Consider the following 19791-nt stretch of genomic DNA (forward strand, 5'->3'; position numbering starts at 1 on the left):
GTGAACTGAACTGAACTGAACTGAAGAGTGGTAAATGCTTGAAGGGAAATGAGGCCCTAAAAGTAGAGCTATGTCAGTGGAAGCCAAACGCTATTCAACCCTGAGTAGGCTTATAGCCTTTGACCTGCCCTTACCTCCTCAGGTAGGCCTCACTAAAAGTACTCCACCTATTTGCTGTGAGCTCTGGGTATTTTCGACTTGCCCATTTTTGAACTGCTTCCCTCAGGCCTCATAAGAGAATTTAAAGTTTTATTATGATGACTGTATCCAGATTTCTTGCAATAATTTCCTTTGCTCAAAACTTGGAGTTCCATTCTAGTGATAATATGAGCTTGTATTTGATGTTTTCAAAGTCATTTAATATAAATCATATCTAGTGCTACTTATGTGCCTGCTTTATCATAGAAATAATCAATGATCCAAAGTTGGTATGGGAGGTAAATACTGCATGCTGGGGATGTCATATACAACTTTATTAACAACAAATAAAGTGACTTCCCTGGTGGTCCAGTGGTTGAAGACTTTGCCTTCCAATGCAGGGGGTGTGGGTTCAATCCCTGGTCGGGAGTGAAGATCCCACATGCCTCTCAGCCAAAAAACTAAAACATAAAACAGAAGCAGTGCTGTAACAAATTCAATAAGGACTTTAAAGAACAGCAAAAATGGGCATGAAATAATGCTACGGGGCATGAAAAGAAGAATGAAATGTGGGTCTCCACTCCTTAGAATTTACTCATTCATTGTCATGAAAATGGAAAAGAAAATTCAATTGTCAAGTGACATCAGTATAGGAATTTCTAGAGCTCATTCCCCTTCAGCCCAGAAACATCCATTTGAACAGCTGTGAACAAGACTACCTTCTCAAGAGTGAAGGATTCTGGGTAAGGGATTACCATTTCTGGGTAGTAATTTCTGAAGCACAGAAATAGGAAAAGATACACTGAGGAAGGAAACATAGATTCTCACTACTCCTGTCTCTCCTGGCCCAATCCTGAGTGGCCCAGGGCAGAGAGAGACACCATCCCTCTGGGAGAAGGAATGAAATGAGTGCCCGACTTCACTGCAAGAGCTGACCAGCACCAGCACCAGGTTGTGCAGTGGTAAAGAGTCCACTTGCCAATGCAGGAGATGCAGGTTCAACCTCTGGGTTGGGAAGATCTCCTGGAGGAGGAAATGACAACCCACTCCAGTACGCCTGAGAATGCATTGGAGCTTATAAAATAAAACTCGAGATCTAGTTATCTTACCTCAAAAATGTAGACCAGCATATTAGGCATCTTCTTGTCTCTGGACGTCTACAGGGGTTTCCCTGTTACAGCATGGGATTGATTTGCTTCTGTTCTGTTCTGACCCATGTGACCAGCCAAGGTGATGAAAAACATCTTAATAAACTTGGCAAATCTTGTGTTGGTGACTGGGAGATAAGAAAGTCTTACTCCAAATATCCTATAAGCATTATAAAACTACAGATATCTTTTAAACTGTAGCCTCTGATACCAACTGTGAGAAAGGAACAGTATTATTTCTTAAGAGCCATCTTGACAGCACTGAAAAGCATTGCCACCATTACTTAAGGGCAGTCTGTGATCAGCTATATAAACCAAAAGTAATGGAAGTATCCTTGCCCTCTCAAAACCAATAAACCAAATACAACACTGGCCTAAATGGATATAGTAGACACGTAATTTTAATATATAATAGGAAATGTAATATTTACCCACATTGAATAAACAGTGCATAATATGAAAATAAAGCAGTTAAATATTTTACTTTTTAAATTAATTTTTATTGGAGTATAATTGCTTGACAGTGCCATGCTAGCTCCCACTGCACAGCAAAGTAAATCAGCCACATGTATATACATCTACTTCTTTCCAGATTTCCCTCCCACCCAGGTCACTACAGAACATTGAGCAGAGTTCCCTGTGCTATACAGCAGGCTCTCATACTAGCCATCCAATTTATATATTGTAGTGTATATTTGTCAATCCCAATCCCCCAATTCACCCCACACTCCTGCCTTTGGTAGTCATAAATCTGTTCTCTACATCTGTGACTCTATAAAATATCTTACTTTTTCTATTACTGCAGCAAAATCTCATGATAACCATGAATATAACTCAATTCATGATTGGCTCCCATACTCCACTCTGGTCTCTTCTCAAATAGGGGTGGGTTATCTTTCTGAGGTGTGCATAGGGACACTGAGGGACAAATAAAGGTATTGAAATAGAATGGACAACCTCCATTAAGAGATGCCAAGCTGTATCCAGGAGCCAGATGGATTTTATTAGTGCAACTGGACTTTTGAAAATGGATGCAAGCTCACTCTTCCAGATCACCAAGTCACTACATTTAACTTTTTGATAATGCAACCTTACAATTTTTGAGACTGAATTTTGAACTCTACTTGGCAGTTTATGGCAGAGACTTTTACTATACTATTATCACTGTCTCAATCTAACTACTACTACTGCTACTATTTACTTAGTAGGAGCTACCATATATTGAGTGCTTTCATGTGTTTCACAATCTATGCTTTAGATGAACATCTGACTCCTTATAACAGCCTTAACAAGATAGGTAATATTACCAGAATATTATAGGCACTTTACCCGTCTTACTGGTACAGTGGTTCTGAGAGGTTAGCTAACTTTCCCAGAGTCACTCAGCGATAGAGCTGGATTCAGGTCCAGAGTTTTTAATGTCAAAGCCCCAGTGCTTAACAACTACTATACCACATGGTATACTTCCTTTTCTTATTGTATATTAATACTTTCTTTGCTTACAGTCCATAAGAAATCTAATTAAAAACACAAATGTAGCCAGAATGGGCTCCCCTTCTCAACCTGTTTCTTCTCTCTCTTCTCAACTAAAGAGAGCTAGCCAAGAAGACTGCATTGCTGGGAAGCTGGGGAAGGAAGAGGACTGTCTCTACTAAGGACCTGTTTACTTTTTTAATTAACAAAGTATGAGGAGACCTTTTCTGATGTGTTTCAGGACCTAGAATGGAAATTTATACCATTACATGCTTGTAATGGAAATGTGTTCTCTGTTTAACAACTTCAAAATGAAACACGTTATTGATGCAATATGGACCAGCAGTGTGGCCAAACACTTAACTAGAAGAAAAGAAAAATGAAAACAATAACCCAAATGACCAAATTAGACTAAAGTTAGCTAAAGCATAAATTGGCAAAACCAAAGAAAGCTTCTAACCTTTCCCAATCAAATTAAATATACATATGTAGCTGGTTAAAGATTTAATTTTATAAATTTTAACAAAAACATCATTGCCATTTGTACATTGGTGAGAGACACTGGAGTTGTGCTCAGGTGGAATGTAACTTGCTCATATACAATCTAGGCAATAACTAGTTTCAGAATTATGCAAATACACCTACCGTGTAAGTCATTTCAATTTTGTCTCTGAAACTTATCATCTGTTTATACAGAAGGAACAATAGAATGTTCCTCACTGGTTCTCTTTCCCAGACTGAGATTCAGAAAGAGGTTGGGTAGTTTTGTTTTGATTTGTTAGACTTCAAAGGCTGAGAGCTGACTTCATCCATGCCTCAGTTACAGAACACCATCCCCACTGGTCCCTGCAAGGCCCTGCTCTTTTTTGGTATCTATCAATCTATCATCATCTATCTGTCATCTGTCTATTCCATTCTTACCTGCATTCTCCACTTCTATTATCCTCCTCTTACCATTGGCAGTCATTCTAATGCATTTGATATGTATAGTTTTATTTTTTTGTAAAATGCCTATTTTTATTTTATGCACATGTATTTTAAAATTTATATAAATGACAGTGTTTTGTAGACCACATTGTTTTCTTAATTCCTGCTCAACATACACAGAAATATATACGTATGTATATGCCACGCATAAGTTACCCAAAGCATAAAATCACAAAATAAGACTTCTTCTGCATTACCTTTCCTAATAACTGTTGCCTAGTATTTTGGGGAATGGGAATGTCAACTGTGAATTGTGGAAAGTAAAGTATGGCCATTCCAAAACACTGATTTTATTTTGAAAAACATGTGGTATTACCTTTACTGGAGGTATATACCTCTTTCTCGAGCAGATCATGTTTATTTTTTCCAAAATAGGATATGTTGACCAACTGACATTCACATCTCAGGGTCTCCTTGCTAGTTCTCTAGTCTTAATAAACCTCGGGAACAAACTATAGGTTGCTTGTAATTATGAGTTTTGTGTTCTGACAACCACGTATGCACAGAGGTCTGATTACTCAAACCTTTCTCAGCCTGTCTGAATGAACAGCACTAAAATAATTAGTAAAAGGTAATGAAAATGTACTATCATTTATGAAAATGAAGTGGACAAAAACCAGTATATATTTTTGACATGTTCAGAAACTTAAATTCCAGTCCTAGATCAACTACAGATCCACTGTGTGGCTCTCAACGTGGCTTATTTAAGTCTTCATCTAGAAAATGAGGGGGTGGACTAGATAAAGGCCTAAGGTCTTTTTACAGTGCTGTTACTCCAGGCTTCTATGATTTGCACTTGTGGTTCCATGAATACTTTATTTCTTCTCCTCCCTACCTATCACCCAATTAACCTGGGGAAAACTAGGAAAGACAGTAGATTAGGCTGCTTTTTATTTTTTCTGGGAGAGTTGGAAGATGAAAGGCCCCAAAGCAGGAACAGGTAACAATAGATACCTTTGAGAAGCCATGACAGAAAGTTAGAGGCAGCTATAGGCAGGTAAGACTTGATTTAGAGAAGATATTGTGGCTTGTTCACAGACCTAAGAAACAAAAGTGTGTACTGTTCAACAGATAATAAAAATAGTCCCTGGATCAGAAACTTGAATCTATTAGGCAGGACTAATGATTTTTCAAAATATTATGTTTGAACAGCACTTTCTGTGCAAAAACCTTGAAAATATTCTCTGTGTCTCTGCTTAAGGCAAACATGTATTTAGCTGAATGAATACGCTGATGTCTGTTGTACACATATCCAGAAAAATACTCAAATGGCCCCAGTCTAATGTAGTGACATATTTCAAGCCTGTTATTCAATGTGTAGCTGAATTTTCTCCAAGGATATTGCAACATCGCCAGCCTAATTCCCAAAGGTCTGTTGGGACTGGAAGGGAGCTGGGAGATCATTGATCCACATCTGAGACTGGCTGGGAGTCAGGAAATGAACTTCAAATGCGTCATCATCTCAGCTGCTGAAGGCCTGCTGCACGGCAGAATTTAGCATCGCCCCAGTAAAACCTGAGTGGGACCCTTTCCAAGGTCATAAACTTTGCCTTTTCCAGCTCCATCTCCAGACCTGTGCATCCCTCCAGGGCTTCACCAGCTCACACCCCATCTTCCACTATTCCAGTTTCCTAAGAACCTCTTATGTTGTATAGTCAGTATAGTCTCCTGCATCGTCTTGTTGGTATCTGGTGCCAAGACCTGGCTTACAGGGAAGGCAGGTCTTAGATGAGGGTCAAATACTGGCTGTGGCAATGAGTACACATATATTGTTGGAAAGATATTTCCCAAGATCCTATGTTAATATTAAACTTTTATTTTATATTGAAGTATAGTCAATTAACACGGATTCCCTGGTAGTTCAGCAGTAAAGAATCCATGTGCACACTGTTTACAATAGCTAGGACATGGAAGCAACCCAGATGTCCACTGGCAGACTAATGGATAAAGAGGTTGTGGTACATATACACAATGGAATATTAGTGAATAGTGAAGTCGCTCAGTCGTGTCCGACTCTTTGCGACCCCATGGACTGTAGCCTACCAGGCTTCTCTGTCCATGGGATTTTCCAGGCAATAGTCCTGGAGTGGATTGCCATTTCCTTCTCCAAATGGAATATTACTCAGCTATAAAAAAGAACACATTTGAGTCAGTTCTTATGAAGTGGATGAAACTGGAGTGAAGAGTGAAGTAAGTCAGAAAGAGAAACACCAATATAGTATATTAACACATATATATGAAATTTAGAAAGATGGTAATGACAATCCTATATGCAAGGCAGCAAAAGAGACACACATGTAAAGAACAGACTTTTGGATTCTATGGGAGAAGGGGAGGGTGGGATGATTTGAGAGAATAGCATTGAAACATGTATATTACCATATGTGAAATAGATGACCAGTACAAGTTTGGTGCATGAAGCAGGGCACTCAAAGCCAGTGCTCTGGGACAACCCAGAGGAATGGGATGGGGATGGAAGTGGGAGTGGGGTTCAGGATGGGGGGACACATGTACACCCATGGCTGATTCATATCGATGTATTGCAAAAACCACCACAATATTGTAAGTATCCTCCAATTAAAATAAATTAATTAAATAAATTTAAAAAAAAGAATCTGCCTGCAGTGCAGGAGGCGTGGATCAGTCCCTTGGTCGGAAAGGTCCTCTTGAGAGGAAATGGCAGTGGACTCCAGTGTGCTTGCTGAGAAATCCCATGGACAGAAGAGCCTGGTGACTTACAGTCCATGGAGTTATACAAGAGTGGGGCACGACATAGTGACTAAACAACAAACAGCCATTAACAATGTGATACTTTCAGGTGGATAGCAAATGGATTCAGCCATACATATACATGCATCCATTCTCCTCCAAACTCCCTTTCCAACCAGGCTGCCACAAAACATTGAGCAGAGTTATCTACAGTAAGTCCTTTTCAGTTATTCATTTTAAATATAGCAGTGTGTATGTGTTAATCCCAATCTACCTAACTATCCCTTCCCCCAATTCTTCCCCCCTGGTAACCATAAATTCATTCTCTAAGTCTGTGAATCTGTTTCTGTTTTGTAAATAAGTTTATTTGTATCCTTTCATTTCAGATTCTGCATCCAAGACCTAATTTGGTGGAAGCATCACTGTGGCCTAGAGTGGATCACTAATGCACTCATGTTTTTATGCGTAAACAGAAGCAAAGTCAAGGTTAGAAAGAAAATCTCTCCTATTACCCCTAACTTGGTATTCTTTGGACTCGTGTGTGTGTGTGTGTGTGTGTGTGTGTGTGATTTTCTTCCTGACAGTGTTCAATTACAAATCTCTGACAAAACAGTTAACAAAAGGTACCCTAGTATAATGTGATGCTAAGAGCAGAGTCTTTGAAATAAGATCTGGGCTTGGATACTGGATAGAATACTGTGACCTTGAACAAATAGATGAAGTTCTCAGAGTGCCTGAAGAACTATGGATGGAGGTTCATAACACTGAATAGGAGGCAGAGTTCAAAACCATCCCCAAGAAAAAGAAATGCAAAAAGGCAAAATGGTTGTTGAAGGAGGCCTTACAAACATCTGAGGAAAGAAGATAAGTGAAAGGCAAAGGAGAAAAGGAAAGATATATCCATCTGAATGCAGAGTTCCAGAGAATAGCAAGGAAAGGTAAGAAAGCCTTCTTAGTGAACAATACAAAAAAAAAAAAAAAAATAGAGGAAAACAATAGAATGGGAAAGATTAGAGATCTCTTTAAGAAAATTAGAGCTTCTGAACAACAACAAATGTATCTACATAACTTTTTGAACATACTAAATTCAGTTATACAGGTTTCAATGTCCTTCTCTGCTAATTCTAGCATTGGTGTCATTTCTGAGTCAGTTTCAGTTGTCTCTTCTCCTCATTATGGATCGTGTTTCCTTGCCTCTTGACATGGCTATTAATCTTTGATTTGATGCCAGACATTGTGATTTCACCTTGATGACTGCTGGATATTGTTGTATCTCTATAAATATTCCTGAGCCTTTTCCTATGATGCAGTTAATTTACCCGGGAATATTTTTATCTATTTGGGTCTTGCTTTGATGATTTTGTTGGGTAGATCTGGAGAAGTGTTCAGTCTAGGGCTACTAATTTCCCACTACTGAAGAATGACCCTTCTGTATACCCTGCCCAGTGCTCATGAGTTATGAGTTTTTCCAGTCTGGATAGTGGAGATAGGGATTATTTCCAACACTGTGTAAGCACGAGACAGTTTTTCTAATTTTTTTCAGATGGTTCTTTTCCAGACTTGGTTAGTTTCCTCATACATGTACCAGTAATTACTGTGCTGAATACTTAATGATGGTCCTTTGCCGATCTCCAGTGCTTTCTCTCCAGCTCTCTCCTCCCTAGTGGTCTATCCTATGGACTCTAGGGCTGTATTACTGTCATAAGACTTACAGCTATACATGTTTAACCAAAGAAGTTTACTGCCTTTGCCTCAGTTCCCATTCTCTATGCCATAGTTCAGAAAATATCTGAAGATAGTAAGTTGGGGGCAATTATAGGGCTCAGCTTATACGTTTCCTATCCTAGTTATCACTGCCCTTCACTGATTGATAACCAGTGTTTCAAAAACCGTTTCATGGATTTTGTCTGGTTTTGTTTTTATGATTGTTTTAAGTGAGAAGGTAAATCCCATCCTTATTATTCTATCTTGGCTGAAAAATTCCAAATGAACTTTCTCATCTGGGAAATGGAAATAATAGAGGTACCTATGGCAGTGAGTATTTGTAGAGATTAAATGAGATAATACACGTGAGACTTTCTCATAGTAGCTGCTCAATAAATATGTATTCTTTCCTTCTCCTTCCTTATATGCTAACATACTTCTCCACACCATTACCACAGGGGACTGCTCCTTTTAATGGCCCTCAAGGATGACAGGGGCTGTTTGATCAGTGTCTGTAACCAGTAGACTTTGGAGACAGGAAAAAAAAGAATCACACTTGAGCTATCTTAAGAAAACAGGTTGAAGTAAGTAGGTTCATATTTCCTCCAGTGCTAAGAGTAGGTAAAAACAAGTTAACTCTATCACCACTTCCAAAGGATAGTCATTTTTTGTTAGATACTTCTCTTTCAGAGCTTCAGAATTGAAAGAGAGAGATGAAAGCATGCTAATAAAATCAACAAATATCTAAGTAAAAAAAAAAAAAAAGAAAGAAAGAGAGAGATGGAAAGGGAGGGAGAGTGAAAGAGAAAGAGAGAATGTTCATCATATAACACAGATAGACCTATAAAGGTTAGGGTTAAATTTGATACTCAGTGTACTTTGGGACAATTGGTATTTATTTTCATAACTTACTTAAGTCTACGGATAACTTATAGATAGTCCTCTATGCCTTCTCCAGGAAACAACATACTTTAAAGTGAGGAAGTGCCACACCCTCTTAGAAAACCAGAGAGAAAGATTGAAGAAGGTTCAGATGGAAAAGGAGGGCAGACACTCAAGGATGATGCAGGCCAAGAAGTGAGTTACAGCTAGTATACAGTGTTCAAATATAATACAGAGTATAACTTAACCTTTGAAAAAGGAAAAATCTTTCTGAAGGTTGAGTCAACTTATACTCTACATCTTTCCCATGCACATTTTATTTATTTTTTAAAATTTTAATGTATTTATTTTTTAATTTAAATTTATTTATTTTAATTGGAGGCTAATTACTTTACAATACTGTATTGGTTTTGCCATACATCAACATGAATCTGCCACGGGTATACACATGTTCCCCACCCTGAACCCCCCTCCCACCTCCCTCCCCATACCATCCCTCTGGGTCATCCCAGTGCACCAGTCCCAAGCATCCTGTATCCTGCATCGAACCTGGACTGGCGATTCGTTTCTTATATGATATTATACATGTTTCAATGCCATTCTCCCAAATCATCCTACCCTCTCCCTCTCCCACAGAGTCCATAAGACTGTTCTATACATCTGTGTCTCTTTTGCTGTCTCGCATACAGGGTTATCGTTACCATCTTTCTAAATTCCAAATATATGCATTAGTATACTGTATTGGTGTTTTTCTTTCTGACTTACTTCACTGTGTAATAGGCTCCAGTTTCATCCACCTCATTAGAACTGATTCAAATTTATTCCTTTCAATGGCTGAGTAATACTCCATTGTGTATATGTACCACAGCTTTCTTATCCATTCATCTGCTGATGGGCATCTAGGTTGCTTGCATGTCCTGGCTATTATAAACAGTGTTGAGATGAACATTGGGGTACACGTGTCTCTTTCAATTCTGGTTTCCTCGATGTGTATGCCCAGCAGTGGGATTGCTGGGTCATAAGGCAGTTCTATTTCCAGTTTTTTAAGGAATCTCCACACTGTTCTCCATAGTGGCTGTACTAGTTTGCATTCCCACCAACAGTGTAGGAGGGTTCCTTTTTCTCCACACCCTCTCCAGCATTTATTGCTTGTACACTTCTGGATAGCAGCCACTCTGACTGGCATGAAATGGTACCTCATTGTGGTTTTGATTTGCATTTCTCTGATAATGAGTGCCCATGCACATTTTAGAATGTTGCCATGGCTGGTCCTGCTGAACATTCATTTGTTTGAACAATCCTTTCATTCAATTGTTTATTCAATTAGCAACTATCTATTCAACATCTACTATGTACATAGTATGTGAATAAAATATGGTATCTCTCCTCCAAGGACTTTTATAGTAAAACTGCTACCAAAGGTAAGAAGTGACCCTAATTGGTGCCCTTAACTTTAACAGAATCTCGCACTGCCAATCCACCATGGAAGTTGGGGAAGGAAAATGAATCTTCTAAAATTATGGTTCATTTTAGCCCTGACCCTGTAGCTTTAATTCAGTCCTACACACTCACACATCACATGCCCCCAAACCAATAAAGTTAAGTCCTATTTATCAACATTCACATAGGAACTAACATGTGTGTCTCTGGACTTGCCTGCCATTCCATTCCTGTGCCACTGTTACTGATTCTTGACTTTGTTTCACATTTTTTGATGCTGTTCCTGCCCTTTAGACTTGTCAACCTCAACTGATCATTACATATCAAGCTTGAGTCTCTAAGGACTTTCGCTTAGTTTACTTACCTCCCTGAATCTTTTTTATTCCTGGAGACCTCCAGTAGGGCAACTTAGTCTAGCTCTCCTGTTCATGACTCCCATTCTGTCTAGGCTTTTCCTGGTTCCTGGGAAATCAAAATAGGGCATTTAAGAATTTAGACATCAGGCAATAGGGAGTCTCCTCAAGAAGTACTTCAGAGATTTAGTTCTTCCTTTGACATGTATATATTAAGCAGCTACTATGTGCCAGGAACTCTGCTCTGATAAAGCTACAATCTAGTGGGGGAGATCTGTATTATTATTTTTTTTAAAGCACAAACAAATGTAACATGACAAGGACCAGAAGAACGAGTAATGGAACTAGGCCAGTGCTATGATGGAGGAAGACAGGCTAGTGACTACTGGAAATAGGGTATTAAGAAAAGTCCTCTCTAAAGAATTGTCACTTAAACAGATCTGTGGGATAGATACCAGCCAGTCATACAAAGATGCATTTGGGGGAAGAGCTTTCTATGCAGAAGAAATAGCAAGTAGAAAAAAAAAAAAGTCCTATAGTGTGTGAGAGGAAAAGAACGGTGGTCATAGGGTTGGAGAATGATGAGCAAGAGAAGAATGACAAGAGATACGTTTGGAGATGTGGGCAGGGACCAGATCTTTGGTTCAGTTTCATGACCATAGCATGCTGGAAGCTTCCCTTTGTGGCCGGGATCCAACTCCCTAGAGGGAACCTCAGATTGGAAGTAAGGAAGCCTGTGTTTTACTATTATTCTGTCATGAATTTAAGAGTCTATTTTAATGAGTAGCTACTCTTTTTTATAATTTTATTTATTTATTGGCTGTCCTGGATCTTCTTTGCTGTGCGGGGTTTTCTCTAGTTGTGGCAAATGGGGGTTAATCTATATTTGTGGTGTGCTGGCTTCTGTTGTTGTGGAGCAGGGGCTGCAGGGCACACAGGCTTTAGTAATTGCAGCACATGGGCTCAGTAGTTGCAGTTCCTGGGCTCTGGAGCACAGGCTTAATAATTGCAGTGCATGGGCTTAGCTGCCCTGCTGCATGTGGGACCTTCCTGGACCAGGGATCAAACCTGTATCTCCTACATTGACAGGCAGATTCTTTACACGGAGTTACCAGAGAAGCCCGTCGCTGCTCTTTTTTTCTCCTTTATGCTTTATGTTTTTTTTTCATTGGAAAATGAGAGGATTGGATTGGACTTTCTTTAAGGTCCCTTTAAGCTCCAATATTCTATGATCTATAAAAATAACTTTCAAAAGTCTGACAGAAATCTCTGATCTGTGGGTTGGTTTCAGCTGAGCTGTGTCAAACCTTGTTACTTATTTCTGGGGATATAAATCTTAAAGGGTCTTCTATAGATTTTAAATTTTAATGAGTTTTCTCAAAGTTAATTTTAACATATTTTAATAATCTCTGAAATAAGGGATAAGACATAATATTTTTATCCTCAATGGCCTTCAAAATGTGGCTTAAAAAAGACTTATTTACGAATTTTTAAATTGTGGCAGTTTGTATATAGATGAATTATTGAAGATGTTTTATTGAGACATAATTCACATATTTAAAGTATACCATTCAATGGATTTTAGTATATTCAAGAGTCATGCAACCAGCACCACAAAAATTTTTACAACATTCCTCTGATATAGATATGGTTTATAAGTTTAGGATATGACCACAATACAATCACAATAAAGAATGAACTTAATCTTGGAGATAGTAAAATCTGTAACTATCTGCATATACTGGCTGCTTAGATGTGTATTTGTGTTGCTCTGATAGATGCCAAAAAATCTGACTATCACATGAATTGATGTCATTTGCTGAAGGCTGTTAGTTTGAATGGAGACATTTAGGGAAATTCACAGCCTTTCGTTTTCTAACCTCGGTACATGAACCAAATAATTAGGCTTCTCTTGCTGCCTACTGGGCTTGTTTTGCTACTGACTTCTGATCTAGCCAGTGTGACACTGTGGCTAGCTGGGTTAGGAGAACATTTAATTCTAAATTTTGAATGGTTAGGTCTCAAATTGCTCCTGCTGTCAGCGCACTTTATCCATATAGAATATTATATGTTTTTCCTTGCTATCCAGTGTTCTTAAATCTTTTGGGAACTCTTCCAAGCATTTCTATGATAAAGGAAATTAAAAGAGCAGTTAGAATATAGTAAAAATCATGACGATGTTAAGGGTTTGAGCTCCAGTCAGTGGTCCATCAGCTAATTACACTTGAACTCCTGTTGGTAAAACTATGAATAAACTTAATGGATAGAGAATTGTATATTACTTGGGGTATTTTAGAGATGCTCAAAATTACACCTATATGTGGACTAGGTGTAAAAGAAAGCTGCCTGCCATATCAGCAAACAAAGGATGTTGCAGTCATCAAGCCATCTACAGCAACTATAGCTGCCCCCATGGTGAGCCTTGAGGGAACTCAGGATGGCCATATCAGCAAACAAAGGATGTTGCAGTCATCAAGCCATCTACAGCAACTATAGCTGCCCCCATGGTGAGCCTTGAGGGAACTCAGGATGGAAACAAACAGGCCACCTGCCACCAAGCCATCAGCCACTTGCGACCACCCCCAACTGTCACCCTGAGGGATTCAGGACTGAGAAAAGCTGGATACTGGCCCCCGATAGCTAAGGAGCATATCAAAGAAATGATTTCAGTAAGCCCAGACTCTTGCATCTTCCCATTCATAGAAAAGTGCTAAATATATAAACTTGAAATGTCTGTTTTTTTTTTTTTTTTGAATTAACAGTAATCTTTGGAAGTTTCAACCACCAGGTTTTTCTATATATATTGGCTCCTCTATTACTTCTTCCAAACAGTTCTTCAGATAGCTCTGAGCACCTAGATAGCTCTGAGGAACTGCTTAAAAGAGATACTGGAGGAGTCAGGATATATAGGAAAACCAGGTGGTTGGAACTTCCAAAGATTACTGTTAATTCAAGAAAACCAGACATTTTAAGTTAATGTATTTAGCACTTTTCTATGTATGGGAAGATGCAAGAGTCTGGGCTTACTGAAATCATTTCTTTGATATCCACTTTAGCTATCTGCAGCCAGTATCCAGCTTTTCACAGTCCTGAATTTATATGCGAAGTACATCATGTGAAATGCTGGGCTGGATGAAGCACAAGCTGGAATCAAGATTACCAGGAGAAATATCAATAACCTCAGATATGCAGATGACACCACCCTTATGGCAGAAAGCAAAAAGGAACTAAAGCGCCTCTTGATGAAAGTGAAAGAGGAGAGTGAAAAAACTGGCTTAAAACTCAGCATTCAGAAAATGAAGATCTTGGCATCCAGTCCCTTCACTTCATGGCAAATAGATGAGGAAACAATGGAAACAGTGACAGACTTTATTTTCTTGGGCTCCAAAATCACTGCAGATGGTGCCTGCAGCCATGAAACTAAAAGATGCTTGCTCCTTGAAATAAAAGCTATGACAAACCTACACAGTGTATTAAAAAGTAGAGACATTACTTGGCCAACAAAGGTCTGTGTAGTCAAAGCTGTAATTTTTCCAGTAGTCATGAATGGATGTGAGAGTTGTACTATAAGGAAAGCTGAGCACCAAAGAATTGATGTTTTTGAGCTGTAGTGTTAGAGAAGACTCTTAAGAATCCCTTGGACTGCAAGGAGCTCCAACCAGTCAATCCTAAAGGAAATCAGTCCTGAATATTCATTGGAAGCACTGATGCTGAAGCTGAAGTTCCAATACTTTGGCCACCTGATATGAAGAGCCGACTCATTAAAAAAGACCCTGATGCTGGGAAAGATTGAAGGCAGGATGAGAAGGAGATGACAAAGGACAAGATGATTGGATGGTATTACCGACTCAATGGACATGAGTTTGAGCAAGCTCCAGGAGATGGTGAAGGACAAGGAATCCTGGCTTCCTGCAGTCCATGGGGTCGCAAAGAGTCTGACAGGACTACGCAACTGAAAAACAACATCTTCCATGCTTAAGTCCTCAGTTTTGTCCACCAAATAAAAATTATTTCTCAACTTTTAGGTCATGCATTTGTTTTTTCAGTATTCTATCCTGGAGAATTCCATGGACTATATAGTCCATGGGGTCGCAGAGTTGAACACAACTGAGTGACTTTTACTGTTTTTTTTTTTTTTTTAGTCAATGTATCTGTCTACTTGTCAGTCCAAATTCGCTCATCAAGAATGGTCACTGGGAGATTTCTTGGGTGTTTGTCTCAAGCACATCCCAACAGGGAAGCCCCAAAAGTGAAAGTGTTATTTGCTCAGTCATGTCCTCTGTCCTTGGAATTCTCAAGGCAAGAAAAATAGAGTGGGTTGCCATTCCATTCTCCAGGAGAACTTCCTGACCCCGGGATTGAACCCGGGTCTCCTGCATTGCAGGCAGATTCTTTACCATCTGAGCCATCAGAAAGTCTAACAGCAAGTGTACTCCAGGGCTAAAGAAAAGGTACTTCTCTGAGAGGCATCAACATGAAGGTGCTTTTATTCTATAGTGTTAGCTAACATAAAAGACATTCTTGAATATTTAATAGTGGCTCCTACAGGAGATGCCACTTTCTATGCCAGTCCTACAGAAGAATCAGTAATTGAATTTTTACAAATTCTCATGTAGTTATATCCATTAAAGTTTGAGAAGAACTAGATGCTTCTAAAGATGACCTCTATATCTACTAGGTTAGGTGGGACACATGGAACTTTCATGTAGTAGGTGTGGAGTGGGGTCTGTAACTACATTTAAAACAAGGTACAGAGTGGTGCCAGTGCTGCTGGGCCACAGATCACCTTTGTGAGGTAATGAGCTGATCTTTGATTTCTGTAATTCTGTAACTGGAATAGAACATAAAACCCAAGTACATATATTTGACCTAAATTCTTCTCTGGTTTGACTTATAATGTATCTAATACTAATACCTGCCAGCCTATCTTGAGTATTACCTAGAAGAATCTATGTGTATGTTACAAAAACAAATTACTTTGTTATTACTTTATACTTTTTGAAACAAATTTCAATGTTATCTCAATTTGATTCCAGGATACCTGCCTTTTCTGGGCCCCTGAGGATGTGCAATGGAGGGCTGCTTTATTTGATCTTAGATCCAAACTCAAAACACTAAGGCTGGACTGTTGAGCTGGTGAACAATAGATTGACTCTATGTCCCCAGCAACAGGAATTTCCAAGGGTACACTAGGGGGAAAGAATGTTAAAAACAATGAGTAGCCTCTTAAGAAGTAAATGGGGCTATCAGGAAAATCATGTATCGTGAGGTTCAGCGTTATGCCAGCAGGGTTTCACGTTTCTGTCCTTCTCTATTTCATTGGAAACAGAGGAACTGCTGAAGCCTGAAACACACTAGAGGAGCTTTACTAGTTGCTTTGGGATGGTGTGACCAGTTATTATTTACGACTCCTCTCTGTTTTTTAACTTCTTAACTATAGTTCTTTAATCAAAACGCAAATAGTAATTAAGTTTAAAACCTCCTTTGAGGTGTTTTGTTGATGATTAAATCTTAGAAGCCAGATGGCAAAGTTGCAAAGTAGGCTGAGCAGAGAGAAAACATGAGCTTATTGAATTACTGACTTTGAATGCCTCTGAAATGTATTTATTTTGTTACTGAGCTATGTGCTGGACCTATGGAGAATTTAGAATATAAACTCTCTATGTCTTTATATTCTATATATTCTTTAATATTCCCAATTGGTAATGATAGTCAAAGCACTTTTGGATACCGTTGGCTAGAACAAGCACTGATATATAGCTCACCCAAAGGTTTATTTCATAAGAATTCAGAAGACTATAGGACTGTGAATTTAGTAGACATTTTGAAGAGCAAGACTGTTAATGCAAAAAACCCACAGATCTCATCATGATTAGAAGCAAACATTTAATACCTTATTGAGTGAGCCATTGTTAAGAAGCTAGTCAAAGGAAGGATTGGTGGTGGCTCCCATTAAGTTGCAAAGGTTAATCAGAAAACCTAAATATTGACTCAGTCATTTAATAAGTATTTATTGAACACTAAAGGCAATGCAGATAAAATAAAAAAACAAGGTTGGCATGATTTCTTTGCCTTTGGGAAGCTGCTGTTTTGATGGGGGAGAGAAACAAAAAGGACAATAAAAAATAGGAATAGGCTAATTTTAGAAGGTGATTGCTGCTAAAAAGTATACTGTAAAAGGATGTTTGGATAGAAAGTGATTAGGGGCACCTGGTTTAGAGTTATATGAGATGAGGCCTCTGTTGAGGCTGTGACTTCTAATCTGAGACCTGAAAAATGAGAATGTGAGAGAGACAAAGAGCTTGCAGAAAAGCTTTTTAGTTAGAGTGATATGTTGAAATGGCTTGAAGTGGTGAGGAACTTGGAAGGTTCTATAAATGGACAAAATGTCAGTGTGACACCACATTGCTCAGCATTACTTCATACTTTATTAGGCAGTGAATTGCATGGAATTGGGGGAGGGGGGTCAGTGGCAGCTGTTATTTCAATGACTCATAAATGTGTGATGAATTTTGTCAAAAGCTTTTCCTGCATCTATTGAGATGACCATATGATTTTTATTCAATTTGTTAAGATGATGTTTCACTTCAATGGCTTTTTAGTGTTGATATTCTCTTAGGGATCACGAGGACATGATTGTTATAGGCCCCCTCCCTGCCCCCTCCCCTAATGGTACCCACAGCTCCTCGAGGGGATGCCTTTTACACCTAATGTGGGGCACACCATCTTCAGTGTCCCCTAAGAGATGTCATGCCTTAGTGTCTGGAGAGTTTCTGCATCTTGACACGTTTTAGCAAAGCAACATGAGCACTGTTGGGGTTTATCCTGATGTTGGCTATACACACTCAAGGACCCTGGATTGAAACAGGAACTAAGGAGACTAAAGGGTGTGAGTCAGAGGGTTGAGAAAAGCCACTATCACCAAGGCTCAAAGAAGATGACATCTAGGGAGGGCACATCCCTGCCCTGAACTTATCCCTCCTCTCCATTACTACCACTGTCCTGGCCATCAGCTCCTCATTATACTTTACCTGTATTATTGTATAAGAGTTTTCCTTGACGTGATCTTCCTGCCCTGAGTCTCTCCTTCCTCTGATCTGGTACATTTTCCATACTAGCAGCTTTGTTTTCTGATGATTTGTGTATAGTTTTTGTTTTCATTACTATAGTATAAGCTGCCAGAGGAGTTAGGATAATGTCTTAATTATCATTCTCCCACAACAAGAACTGACTCTTAATTGATTCCATACATGTACATCAGTAGAAATCCCTATCTAAACATTTTGTCCACCTGCTACTAAAGAACTACACAACTCACTAAAATAATTTACACCAATACTTGTAAGATCAAAACCTCTCTGCTAAAGACCAGAGACTTGAGATGAGTTGGGATGAAATTCTGAATCTGTTACTGAACTCAGGTTTTGCCTGCTCGCCACTTGAAAGACAAGTGTTGGTTGGGAGAGGAGAGGTTGTTTTTTACAGGAGGCTGACAACCTCAGGAGAAGGCAGACTTATGTTCCAGAACCAACTCCAAAGACTCTGCTCAACCAAGAAAGTTTTTAAAGGGAAAAGGGGGAAGCTAGTGTCAGTTAATCATTTGGGGAGGGGGTCAGAGTCTTTGTCATATTTCACTGTGTGCAGGCTTGCTGACCTCTTGTGATCTCTCTTTAGATGCTATCTTGTTCATGGAGTTTTCTGTGGGGTTACTGAAGGGGAATTTAAGAAAAGAATCAGCATTAGGCAAGGCATTGTGTGATGAAAAGATTTAAGAGGTACACTTGGGTTGGAGGTTAGTGCAGCATGGGGGCACCAGATGTAAAGGTTGAGTTAAAATATGTCTTGGTGAAGTCAAACTATCTGTTAGCTTTCAGGGGCTGCTTACATATTCACTGACAAGTTCTTGGGCCTGCAGAGCTAAAAATAACCCACTAGCACTTGAAGTCTATTGGCTTCAATCTTGATTGAAGAAAAGTATCCAAAAAGCATTAAAAGTCTATGATAACACAAATAACCAAATGTATTAGTGAAAAGCTAGGTTCTCTATCAAATTTTCTTTAGATATTGTTGTTTTAAAAACTTTATAATGGATGATATCAAACACATGCAAAAGCAGAGATAATAATATTAAGATCTCCCAGGTACCCATTACTCAACTTCAGATCATATCAGATCATATCAGTCACTCAGTCGTGTCCGACTCTTTGTGACCCCATGAATCGCAGTACGCCAGGCCTCCCTGTCCATCACCAACTCCCGGAGTTCACCCAGACTCACGTCCATCGAGTCAGTGATGCCATCCAGCCATCTCATCCTCTGTCGTCCCCTTCTCCTCTTGCCCTCAATCCCTCCCAGCATCAGAGTCTTTTCCAACGAGTCAGCTCTTCACATGAGGTGGCCAAAGTACTGGAGTTTTAGCTTTAGCATCATTCCTTCCAAAGAAATCCCAGGGCTGATCTCCTTCAGAATGGACTGGTTGCATCTCCTTGCAGTCCAAGGGACTCTCAAGAATCTTCTCCAACACCACAGTTCAAAAGCATCAATTCTTCGGCATTCAGCCTTCTTCACAGTCCAACTCTCACATCCATACATGACCACTGGAAAAACCATAGCCTTGACTAGACGAACCTTTGTTGGCAAAGTAATGTCTCTGCTTTTGAATATACTATCTAGGTTGGTCATAACTTTCCTTCCAAGGAGTAAGCGTCTTTTAATTTCATGGCTGCAGTCACCATCTGCAGTGATTGTGGAGCACAGAAAAATAAAGTCTGACACTGTTTCCACTGTTTCCCCATCTATTTCCCATGAAATAATGGGACCAGATGCCATGATCTTCATTTTCTGAATGTTGAGCTTTAAGCCAACTTTTTTACTCTCCACTTTCACTTTCATCAAGAGGCTCTTTAGTTCCTCTTCACTTTCTGCCATAAGGGTGGTGTCATCTGCATATCTGAGGT

General features: G+C 39.2%; 1 long non-coding RNA gene across 3 annotated transcripts in view; it reads left to right on the top strand.

Moving 5' to 3' along the window:
* LOC132344359 (uncharacterized) overlaps window positions 1-19791 on the top strand; it is a 384332-nt gene that overhangs the window by 300316 nt on the left and 64225 nt on the right. For all 3 annotated transcript variants that reach the window (XR_009493610.1, XR_009493609.1, XR_009493608.1), the window contains one exon: window positions 6842-6941. This is a non-coding gene — a long non-coding RNA (uncharacterized lncRNA). The remainder of the gene's footprint in view (window positions 1-6841; window positions 6942-19791) is intronic.

Source organism: Bos taurus, chromosome X (genome assembly GCF_002263795.3).
Source record: "Bos taurus isolate L1 Dominette 01449 registration number 42190680 breed Hereford chromosome X, ARS-UCD2.0, whole genome shotgun sequence".
Taxonomy (NCBI): domain Eukaryota; kingdom Metazoa; phylum Chordata; class Mammalia; order Artiodactyla; family Bovidae; genus Bos; species Bos taurus.